Genomic DNA, 12788 nt, shown 5'->3' with positions numbered 1-12788 from the left:
GACCTCGGGGAAGATCAGTTTGGATTCCGTAGAAATACTGGAACACGTGAGGCAATACTGACCTTACGACTTATCTTAGAAGAAAGATTAAGGAAAGGCAAACCTACGTTTCTAGCATTTGTAGACTTGGAGAAAGCTTTTGACAATGTTGACTGGAATACTCTCTTTCAAATTCTAAAGGTGGCAGGGGTAAAATACAGGGAGCGAAAGGCTATTTACAATTTGTACAGAAACCAGATGGCGGTTATAAGAGTCGAGGGGCATGAAAGGGAAGCAGTGGTTGGGAAGGGAGTAAGACAGGGTTGTAGCCTCTCCCCGATGTTATTCAATCTGTATATTGAGCAAGCAGTAAAGGAAACAAAAGAAAAATTCGGAGTAGGTATTAAAATCCATGGAGAAGAAATAAAAACTTTGAGGTTCGCCGATGACATTGTAATTCTGTCAGAGACATCAAAGGACTTGGAAGAGCAGTTGAACGGAATGGACAGTGTCTTGAAAGGAGGGTATAAGATGAACATCAACAAAAGCAAAACGAGGATAATGGAATGTAGTCGAATTAAGTCGGGTGATGTTGAAGGTATTAGATTAGGAAATGAGACACTTAAAGTAGTAAAGGAGTTTTGCTATTTGGGGAGCAAAATAACTGATGATGGACGAAGTAGAGAGGATATAAAATGTAGACTGGCAATGGCAAGGAAAGCGTTTCTGAAGAAGAGAAATTTGTTAACATCGAGTATAGATTTAAGTGTCAGGAAGTCTTTTCTGAAAGTATTTGTATGGAGTGTAGCCATGTATGGAAGTGAAACATGGACGATAAATAGTTTGGACAAGAAGAGAATATAAGCTTTCGAAATGTGGTGCTACAGAAGAATGCTGAAGATTAGATGGGTAGATCACATAACTAATGAGGAGGTACTGAATAGGATTGGGGAGAAGAGGAGTTTGTGGTACAACTTGATCAGAAGATGGGATCGGTTGGTAGGACATGTTCTGAGGCATCAAGGGATCACCAATTTAGTATTGGAGGGCAGCGTGGAGGGTAAAAATCGTAGGGGGAGACCAAGAGATGCATACACTAAGCAGATTCAGAAGGATGTAGGTTGCAGTAGGTACTGGGAGATGAAGAAGCTTGCACAGGATAGAGTAGCATGGAGAGCTGCATCAAACCAGTCTCAGGACTGAAGACCACAACAACAACAACATGACAGTACAGAATAAAAGATCAGCCCTGGGAAAGAACTTCCTACGAAATGAAACGTAGCATGATGTACTTAATGGAGAGAACCCTTCAGACATAAATGTAGTTTCGGCGATAATGCAACGGAATGTTATGGGGCTATTATTGTTCACCGTATACATAAATAATTTACTACATAATATCTGAAACTCCATGAGGTAATTCAATGGTGATGCTGTTCTATACAGAGGAATAGAAGGACAGTAAATTACAACGAAATGCAGAGGAACCTGCTAAATATCGATACTAGGTCCGAGGATTGGAAGTGTCCAATGCAGATAAACAGGCGGAAAAGATTTTTACACTATCTACATCAGCATCTGCACATGTATTCCGCAAGCCACCGTACGGTGCGTGAAGATAGGTACCGTGTACCACTACTACTCATTTTCTTTCGTGTTCCAGTCGCAAATTGAGGGAAAAACACCTATCTATATGCTTCCTTATGAGCCCTAATTTCTCCTATCGTATCTTCGTGGTTCTTCTGTAAAATGTATGTTTCTGGCAGAAGAATCGTTTGGCAGACAATTTCAAATGCCGGTTATCTAAATTTCCTCAATATCGCTTCACGAAAATAACGTTTCCTCGTCTGCATTGACTCCCATTTGATTTCCCAAAGCATCTTCATAACCCTTACCTTTTATTCGAAGCTACTGATAACAAGTCTAGCAACCTGTCCCTGAATTTCTTCCATGTCTCCTTTCATTACAACCTGGTACGGTTCCAAAACATTAGAGCAGAACTAAAGAGTATGTCGGACTAGCTCCCTTTTTGCGACCTGCTTTTTAGGTGAACCAGTCTTCCCTAAAATTCAGCCAATAAACCGAAGTCGACCATTCGCCTTCCCTACCACAATCCTCACATCCTCGTTTCATTTTCTATCGCTTTGCAGCCTTACACCTATATACGAGGGTTGTCCAGAAAGTAAGTTCCGATCGGTCGTGAAAGTGTCTCTAGTGTGACCGTCGATAGCATTAAGACGCTCTTTTCAGTTGTGAGCGCACTGTGAGCGAGTAAAGGTGCCTAGTCTCCTGGCAAGAAGGAGGGCCCACTGAGAGGCTTCGCCTTAATGAATGCAGCCCACATAACACCGCTGCCACGCACTTCCTTCTTCATGGCAATTCTCAGCCGCACTCTGCAGGGGCAGTGAACACTGTCCTGCAGCCTTTTCGGTGGGAAATGTTCGATCACCCACAACACAGCACCAACTGGTTCGTCCTAAGTATCATCTCTGTTCACATGAAACACTGGATACAAAGTCAACACTTGACGGTATTCTCCTGTGTGAACGATTTCTTGAACGTGAAATTCGTAACTTCGGCCTTCGTTGTGCTATTTTCAGCTGACACACCAGACCGTCAACAAAGGAGTAAATGGAAGCCTTAGGCCCACTTAGCGGTTTTTCACATGATAAGAATTTTCTCAAGTTCTCTGCAAGATCTTATTCTAAAGTGTGAGGGTGGTGGTTGTTGTATGCTACGCGCATTGATCTTTACACAAACGCACGAATCTCTACTAGCATTCTTTTACCGTCATTTGTGCATTCCTTTTTGAACCGAGAGTGCAAAAGCCTCTGCTTCCTAAGCACATCTGAATTTCATTGTTAAACCATTGTGGGTCTTGTCCATCCTTTAACCACTTACTAGGCACGTAATTCTCTGGACCACAGTATACAGTATGCTTACACTTTGCCCATAATTCCTCTACATCCATCTTACTGAAAGTAAGTTATGTCAAATTCCTGTGGAGGTGAGATGCTAACAAAACTATTGCCAAACAACCATTGGAAATAGTCAGATGCAATAAATGTTTCACAGTACGCATACGGAGTGATTCAAAATGGAATGAATACTTAAAACCCTAATTGACCGATACCTTATTAGTCGTCAGGAGCCTAGGACCCTTACAAGGTAATATGTTTAGAGGAAATAAGAAACATCCAAGGGAGAACCGCGCGTTTTGTCGTAAGCTCGTTTAGTAAGCGTGAAAGCGTCACAGATATGCTCACCCAGTTCTAGTGGCAGAAAGTACAAGAGAGTCGTTGTCGTGTTCGCTATAAAAATTTAGCGAGTCAAAAATTAGTGAGTCAATCAGTACATCGCTTCCTCCTACAGATACACTACTGGTCATTAAAATTGCTGCACCAAGAAGAAATGCAGTTGATGAACGGGTATTCATTGGACAAATATATTATACTAGAACTGAACTGTCATTACATTTTCAGGCAATTTGCATGCATAGATCCTGAGAAATCAGTACCCAGAACAACCACCTTTGGCCGTAATAATGGCCTTGATACGCCTGGGCATAGATTCAAACAGAGTTTGGATGGCGTATACAGGTACAGCTGCCCATGCAGCTTCAACACGATACCACAGTTCACCAAGAGTAGTGACTGGCGTATTGTGACGAGCCAGTTGCTCGGCCAACATTGACCAGACGTTTTCAATTGGTGAGAGATCTGGAGATTGTGCTGGCCAGGGCAGCAGTCGTAAATTTTCTGTATCCAGAAAGGCCCGTACACGACATGCAACATGCGGTCATGCATTATGCTGCTGAAATGTAGGGTTTCGCAGGGATTGAATGAAGGGTAGAGCCACGGGTCGTAACACATCTGAAATGTAACGTCCACTGTTCAAAGTTCCGTCAGTGCGAACAAGAGGTGACCGAGACGTGTAACCAATGCCACCCCATATCACCACGCCGGGTGATACGCCAATATGGCGATGACGAATACACGCTTCCAATGTGCGTTCACCGCGATGTCGCCAAACACGGATGCGACCATCATGATGCTGTGAACAGAACCTGGATCCATCCGAAAAAAAGACGTTTTGCCATTCGTGCACCCAGGTTCGTCGTTGAGTACACCATCGCAGGCGCTCCTGTCTGTGATGCAGCGTCAAGGGTAACCGCAGCCAAGGTCTCCGAGCTGACAGTCCATGTTGCTGCAAACGTTGTCCAGCTATTCGTGCAAAACGTCCCCATCTGTTGACTCAGGGATCGAGACGTGGCTGCACGATCTGTTACAGCCATGCGGATAAGATGCCTGTCATCTCGACTGCTAGTGATACGAGGCCGTTAGGATCCAGCACGGAGTTCCGTATTACCCTCCTGAACCCACCGATTCCATATTCTGCTAACAGTCATTGGATCTGGACCAACGCGAGCAGCAATGTCACGATACGATAAACCGCAATCGCGGTAGTCTACAATCCGGCCTTTATCAAGGTCGGAAACGTGATGGTACGCATTTCTCATCTTTACACGATTCATCACAACAACGTTTCACTAGGCAACGCCGGTCAACTGCTGTTTGTGTATGAGAAATCGGTTGGAAACTTTCCTCATGACAGCACGTTGTAGGTGTCGCCACCGACACCAACCTTGTGTGAATGCTCTGAAAAGCTGATCATTTGTATATCACAGCATCGTCTTCCTGTCGGTTAAATTTCGCGTCTCTAGTACGTCATCTTCGTGGTGTAGCAATTTTAATGCGCAGTAGTGTATTATGCAGAAAGAGATCACAGAGATTATAGTTCTCGCAATGCTTTACCAACAGTTACTTTTAATGAAGTGCCCTCAACCACACATGGTGAAACGGTTGCGGAATTTAGACGTAGCCGCGGGAGGCAGCCGTGCGGTCTCAGGCGTCGTGTCATGGTTCGGAAGTTCGAATCCTCCCTCGGGCATGTGTGTTAGATTAAGTAGTGCGTAAGCCAAGGGACCGATGACCTCAGCAGTTTTGTCGCATAGTTCTTACCACAAATTTCCAAAATTTAGACGTAGGTCTAGATTTACCAACCTGTGGAGGTTACTTCGTTTATATCTTCAAGTTTTTTCATGGAGTTGTATTACAAATATTTTGTTGTATAGTGAGGAACGTTTAGGACCTGGTAATAAATCATTCGTCGACCACGAACGAGAGACGGTGCTTTTGATTTCTTATTCATGTTTTTGGATCTATACTTATCCAACGGTATGGAAGTTAACTGTACAGTCTACTAAAATGTAACTTTTGATATAGTTCTTCAGGTAAATCGGGTAGTATTTTAGTGTGGTTTAGGGTTTGTTCTGCAATCGGTATCATAAGATTTTGGCTTACATACGTTTGCCATGATTGCTTGAACTGTCTTAGGCCAGTTACGGTGTTGGGCTACCCTTTTAAAGACATGTTTACTTGTTACTTTAAGACACATAAAGATCATTTAAATGCAGGATGTTAGGAGTTTAAGTGCAGATATGTTATCATTGGCATCTTAATATACGTATGTGCATGAATTGTTTTTTCTTTGTGTCTAACCGTCTTCCCGCACACATGTCATATCATTTACTATCTGATGTTTATTGCAGAAGCGTAACTCCACCTCTGAGTGGACTACACCTGTCAGTACAGACTAACCGTTTGCTTCCGAATATCCACGCTTCAAGACCCGACCTACTGCCCAGGCGAAAAGAAAAACATTAATCCCTTGCTTTTGCCAGATATACCTTTAGGTAATAACCACCTTCAAAACATTATTTTTATAGCTATAATTCTTAATATCCAAATAAAGTTAATGCTGATGGAATGTTGTTCATTAGACTGTCATCAGTCACCAATACAAAATAATCTCAGTTTCATTGCTGACATCCCGTATATAGTGGTGTTGGCTTGCACAGTGAACGTCGTTGAAAAGGAGAAATCTATGGTATTTTGAACATGGCAGATGCTGCAGGAATCGGTCAGCTTAAACCATGGTTGAAATAGAGAGAACTAAGATGAGAACAAAGGTGAGCTTGTAGCCGTAGCCACACCAGGGTCGGTTGAGGTATAACTGATACGTTTTCTTTACGTCCTAGTGCGTAATGGTTTTTAGTAGGTGACAGGTATAAAGTCATATTACCGACAGCAGATTGTCTGGTACACGTATAGTTACAACAGTGGAAAATGTCGTGTACGTCCACACTGTTCTCACAAACCACATCATCACACATGTAGAGATGAAGTTCCTTTGAAGTTTCTTGAGGCGCTGCATGTGTTAACAGAACGCTGGGCTGTGCGCCTAGGAAGCTCTTGAGAGTCATGATCAGCACATCTCTGAATCACGGCTACCAGGTGCTTAAGCCGTAGATGTTCGTAATATTATGGGCAATTAGTGGTACACAAATACTGTCCGACTTTAGAAAAAGTACCAGTGACAGAAAACAGAAGACAGCAATTTGGCAGAACAGTTGCAAATCATCCATTCGAGTTGATAACATGAATGACACACCCAATAATAAGAAACAAAATGGAGTATCCGCTACATGACGATCGGTGTATCTTCTGGAAAGGAATATCCATATCCATACTAAAATTGTAAGTACGAAAGTAACTCTGTCTATCACTGCTACACTTGGTCTAAGAGCACTGTGAAATAAAGCGGCCATTAGACGATCCTATTAAATACTTTGAGATGTCTTGATCACAATTTTATTATTTTAATACGTTTAGGTGCATTGGGCAATATGACTAGACAGAATGAAATAGTAAAATTGTGATGAAGACATCTCAAAGTTTTCAAGTTTATCTGTCGGGAGACTGAACCACTGAATCGATTTAGATGAAATTAGGTATGAAGGTAAGTTGAATCCCGAGAGAGAACCTATGCTACTTGGAAAGCAGAAAGAAATCGACCCCTGAGAGGGTATAGTAGGAAACAGAATAGCTTTTTTTGTAGCTGTGAACATAAGCCATGTTACAAAATACTTAAAGTTCTTATATGATGTACACGTTGTATAACTTAGAGCTACTTCAAAAGCAAGATGTATAGGTGCGCGCTGCTGCCCACGCCACTTCACAAGCACCACTTGGCAGCATTTCCGTGCATGCCACTCTGTTTCTGTTGTGTGTTTTGTGTAGTTAGAGGGGGGGGGGGTCACATCACGAGCTATGATTACCTAAACAGGCAGATACTTGAGGGCAGCTCACGTTGTCGGGCGTCAATAGCTTACGTACCATCAATCATCATAACAGAACTACTAATATCGAGCGCAGTCGTGTGTAGTAAAAACCGATTTACTATTAGTGTTGATGGTGCGTGGAAGATATAATAAAATTCAAGGCATTTTCATAGGATTGTCGACCAACGAGAAGTGTTCGTCGACATAAATGGTACAACTAGTTATAAATTCTCGGGAAAACACAAGGAACATATACGGAAGGACAGTTAACGTTCCATAAGTACAAGGACGAAGACGGAACTGTAAGAATGGAGGTTCGCGAGAGATTGGCTCGGATTAAAAATCACATAAGGCCCCACTACTGTTCTCTTCCACAGTGTTGAGTCTGAACGTACAGGAGGCAATGATGGAAATAAGAGACAGATTAAAGACAGCGATTAAAATTCAGCATGACGTCTTAGCTACTCTCTGAGAAAATGAGGAAGAATTGTAGGACCTGTTGATTCGAATAAAACAATCATCACAGAAAATGGATTGAAAATAAGCCAAAGGAAAACTGTATTGCTGAGAAGCACCAATAATGAGATTATAGATAATCCTAACATCCAAATCAGAGACTACATAGAAAGCGAAATGTGAAATTTTGAGAGCTAGGAAGCAAAATAATGCACGAGGGGTGAAGACGAATAACACAAGAAGGAGAGTAGCAGAGGAAGAGAGGACATTCCTCGCCAAAACAACGACTACTGTTAATATCAAACTTAGGCCTAAATTTTAGTAAGAAATTTCTGGAAACGTAAGTTTGGAAGAATGGATACGGTGACAAGACGTTAAGAGATCGTGGAATAATGCCCGAGGCTTTAGAAGGTTACGTGGAGGATAAAAGCTGTAGGGGAAGATCCGCAAAATAAATAAGGACGCTGGGTGTAGGTGCTATGCCTAGAAGAGGACGCTGGCACAGGAGACCAAGTCGTAGTGGGCCGTATCAAAGTAATAAAAAAGACATAAAAGGAGAAACCGTGTTTCTGTGTAGGGTCGTTGCACGGTTTTTCATTTCATACTGAGAATCTTACTCAAAAGTTAGACTTGTAAACTAATACCGATTAAGTGGTGAACTTTGCTTGGGTCGCTAGGGAAAGTGTAAATACAGATAAATATCTAATGACCGCAGTCAGTGAAATGTTTTTCAGTTTTTTTTCTCCCCGTTGCACACGTGTGTAACTTTCTTTCACTGCAGCTCTCATAATGGAAAAAGGTGTCGCATAGCGAGGAAATGAGGTAATAATATTTCAAACAGATGCTTATGACGTGAAAGCACGTATGTTAGAAAAGTTTGTGTTACGAAAAGAGCCTTTGCTTCTCCCTGTTGCCGGCTGCTGTGGCCGAGCGGTTCTAGGCGCTTCAGTCCGGAACCACGCGACCGCTACGGTCGTAGGTTCGAATCCTGCCTCGGGCATGGATGTGTGTGATGTCCTTAGGTTAGTTAGGTTTAAGTAGTTCTAAGTTCTAGGGGACTGATTACCTCAGATGTTCCCATAGTGCTCAGAGCCATTTTAAACATTTGAACCTTCTCACGGTTATCTGGTAAATTTAAAGCGAAACGCACACTATAATTATTTTGTACCGTAAGACCTTAGATAAATGGTCCACCTTCCTACATCTATGTTTTATGTAAAGTCTTAACTTTTATTTACGACAGACGAACTTTCGTGTTCCAAATATCACAATAACGTACGATTTATTTTTGATGTACTTAAACCAATGGACTCTTTTACTGCAAGTAACGGATGTAAAAATATGTAACAACAATAGTTATATAGTAAAATAATTTTAATTTTATTCTTCCCTCCAAATATTATTACAGCTGAAAGAGCGTCAGTTATTTATACGACTATGTCTGGGGGAAATAAATAAAAATTAATATCACACAGCTGCGTGTCTGGACATTCCCTACAAAAAAACATGATTAATTGTTGAGGCGATATAGCTTACGAGGATTATTCGGAAAGTGAGGTCGCGAAATGGAAACCATAGTGAAAATCAAATAAGTTTGCAACAGTTAGCTTCACATTTCAGCTACTTGTCTACATAGTTGCCGCTCCGCCTTAGAAATTTGTCGCAACGTGTAGAAGACGGCCGCCTGTGCTTTCCACCAATTCTCTACGCTGGTCTGCAGCTCGTTGTCTTTAGTAGTATGTTGTCTTAGTAGCTAGCGGTTCATGGGAGCAGCGATGAAAATAAGAGGGAGTCAAGTGCGGGCTGTGTTACGGGTGATGAAATATTTCCCATCGGAAAAGCTGCAGAAGCGTCCACATTGCTCCTGCAGAGTGCGGCCAGGAATTGTCATCAAGAAGCAATTACATGACAGTTACGTTGTGTGGGGTCGCATAAAATCAGTCTGTCAGCAGGCACTCTTACGCGTCGGGAGATACTATTTGATAGGCATCTCTATGTGCTCACTGAATGCTTAGAATCGGAAGGAAAGACGTAATACGATTTACAGGCATACTACAACCGCTGCGCTACACATCTGTCCAAAGCTTTGTTGGATTTTCAATGTTTTTCCCATTTCACGACCGATCGGTCCTTTTTCCGAATAACTCTCGTATTGTGTTTGACTTGTCTGCTGCATGAATGTAGAAATAATCTTAAATCAGATACACTGTAGAGTATCACTTAGCTGGCGACGAAAATGTAAACCGGCTCAAAAAGAGATGGACGTCGCAACAGACAAGAAGATGATGAAATGAAGAATGAAGACATATAGAAGAGAGAACGGAAAGTATTTCTTTTTCCAACATATGCTGGCCAGTTTCCTCTAGGAAACTAATTTTATTCAGCTAGACTAAATTACATAGCTCGCCAGGCTCACCACACTGCAAGGCTATTCCCCAAGAAAGGAGAAAGATTAATGTTTGACGTCTCGGACCACAAACTCAGATTACAGACGAAAAATAAAATAGACAGTGCCCTTTTCAAAGGAACCAGCTCCAGAGCTTGGCTCGGGATTTTGCACCTTAAACGCAAACATATTCTCTACGAACTGCGAATTTGTGGGCTTCTCGTAGATGGAACTGTACTCGAGTTAGCGACCCGGTTGCGTACAGCGGTTGATTGCCCCCTTCCACCTTCGGCAGACACCTTTGCCGAGGGAGGAGCCAAATGAACCGTGAAAGGCATCCACAGTGGCAAGGCTGTACCTACTGCCTGTCTTAGTACGAGGTAGGGGCCCTATGAAATCTATGAAAATTTTGTCTAGAGGATGCTATTCCCGTTAGGATTGCAAGAAACTACGGGATGAATTGGAATTCGGTTTGCCCCTCATGCACATCTCGCACTGGTCAACCAAGGTCAACCAAACACCATATGTCTCGATACAATGGCGGCCAGGTAACGTCAGCCCGCACCTTGCCGAGGGTTTTATATAGTCCAAGATGACCTCCCATCCTCTAGACAAAATTTTCATAGATTCTATAGGGCCCCCACCTCAAAGTAAGACAGGAAGTAGGTACAGCCTTGCCACTGTGGATGTCTTTCCCGGTTCATTTGGCTCCTCCCTACCTGTGGGGTTACCGCATCCTTTACGATACAGCAATTGGTTAATGTTATATCTTGGTTCGGGCCTCCGAGAGGCTTAGTGAATGACAGCGCACCAACCTTCACAACTGAGAAATGTGAAGGTTCTTGCTTGAATCAGGCTATCAAGCATATCACCACTACACCGTTTTATCTGCGGGCATCCTTTTCTGAAAGGGTAAAGATAAATCTCAAGGCAGCCTTAATCATTTACCATGCTGGGGTTAGTAATAGCGAATATTCTGTTCAAGAATCATAAGAGGAGGAGGTATACCAGGGAAAGGCCGTGTGATACGGAAAGATTTCAGTTAGATTACATCGTGGCCAGACAGAGATACCGAAATCAGATACTGGATTGCAAGGCGTACCCATAATCAGACATAGACTCAGATCACAGTATAGTACTGATGGCTCAAGTTTAAGACATTAGTCATGAAGAATCAATAAGCAAAGAAGTGGTTTACGTAAGTACTAAGGAATGACGAGATACGATTAAAGTTCTGTAAGGCTACAGATACAGCAATAAGGTTCAAATGGCTCTGAGCACTATGGGACTTAACATCTATGGTCATCAGTCCCCTAGAACTTAGAACTACTTAAACCTAACTAACCTAAGGACAGCACATAACACCCAGCCATCACGAGGCAGAGAAAATCCCTGACCCCGCCGGGAATCGAACCCAGGAACCCGGGCGTGGGAAGCGAGAACGCTACCGCACGACCACGAGATGCGGGCAGCAATAAGGAATAGCTCAGTAGGCAGTACAGTTAAAGAGGAATGGACATCTCAGAAAGGGCCATCACAGAAGTTGGGAAGGAAAATATAGTTACAAAGAAGGTAACTGTGAAGAAACTATGGGTAACAGAAGTAATACTTCAATTGATTGATGAAAGAAGGAAGTGCAAAAATGTTACGGGGAACTCAGGAAATACAAGTCGCTGAGGAGTGAAATAAATAGGAAGTGCAGGAAAACTAAGACGAAATGGTTACAGGAAAAATGTGAAGATATCGAAAAAGAAACGATTGTCGGAAGGACAGACTCAGCAAACAGCAAAGTCAAAACAACCGTCGGTGACATTAAAAGAAAGGATGATAACATTAAGAGTGAATGGGAATTCCACTGTTCAATGCAGAGGAGAGAGCGGATAGGTGGAAAGAATACATTGAAAGTCTCTATGAGGGAAAAGATTTGTTTGATGTGATAGAAGACGAAACAGGACTCTATTCAGAAGAGATAGAGGATCCAGTACTAGGATCGGAATTTAACAGAGCTTTGGAGGACTTAAGATCAAATATAGCAGTAGGGATAGATAACATTCCACCATAATTTCTAAAATAATTGGGAGAAGTTACAACAAAACGACTATTCACGTTGGTGTGTAGAATGTATGACTCTGGCGACATACCACCTGACTTCCGGAAAAGCATCATCCACACAATTCCGAATATGGCAAGAGCTGACAAGTTCGCGAATTACCGCACAATCAGCTTAACAGCTCAAGCATCAGAGTTGCTGACAAGAATAATGTACAGAAGAATGGAAAGGAAAACTGATGACGCCGCTAGATGTCGATCTGTTTGGCTTTAGGAAAAGTAAAGGGACGAGAGGCAATTCTGACGTTGTGGTTAATAATGAAAGCAAGACTAAAGAAAAATCAAGACATTTCTCTTATTAAAAAAAATACCTTCTGTTCTCTCTACACTATTTCCTTGATAAGGTTTCAGTAAGTTATTTCGTAATGAAATCCGCCGCAAACTTTACATTACTTCCAGTAAAAAGAGAGAAGAAATTATTTTGATGTGTAACAAATACTTACTGAGTGAGGTAAAAGTATTTCCGAAATTGAGTCACTTCCTTGCAGAGGGGATGCGCATTTAATAATCTGCCTAAGCAGTTGTGTCTGCGCCGCTGATGAAACGCTGAAGGCCGTGGAATTTCATCTATCACATTGTTCAATTGGAGAGCAGGCGAACGTAACTGTAATCGGCGCGCAGCTTTTGACTCGCCATCCCTGTACCGCTGACCCGCTCGCCGCTGCTCTAATTGAC

This window comes from Schistocerca nitens, chromosome 1 (genome assembly GCF_023898315.1).
Source record: "Schistocerca nitens isolate TAMUIC-IGC-003100 chromosome 1, iqSchNite1.1, whole genome shotgun sequence".
Classification (NCBI taxonomy): Eukaryota; Metazoa; Arthropoda; class Insecta; order Orthoptera; family Acrididae; genus Schistocerca; species Schistocerca nitens.
This window is presented reverse-complemented; position numbering follows the sequence as displayed.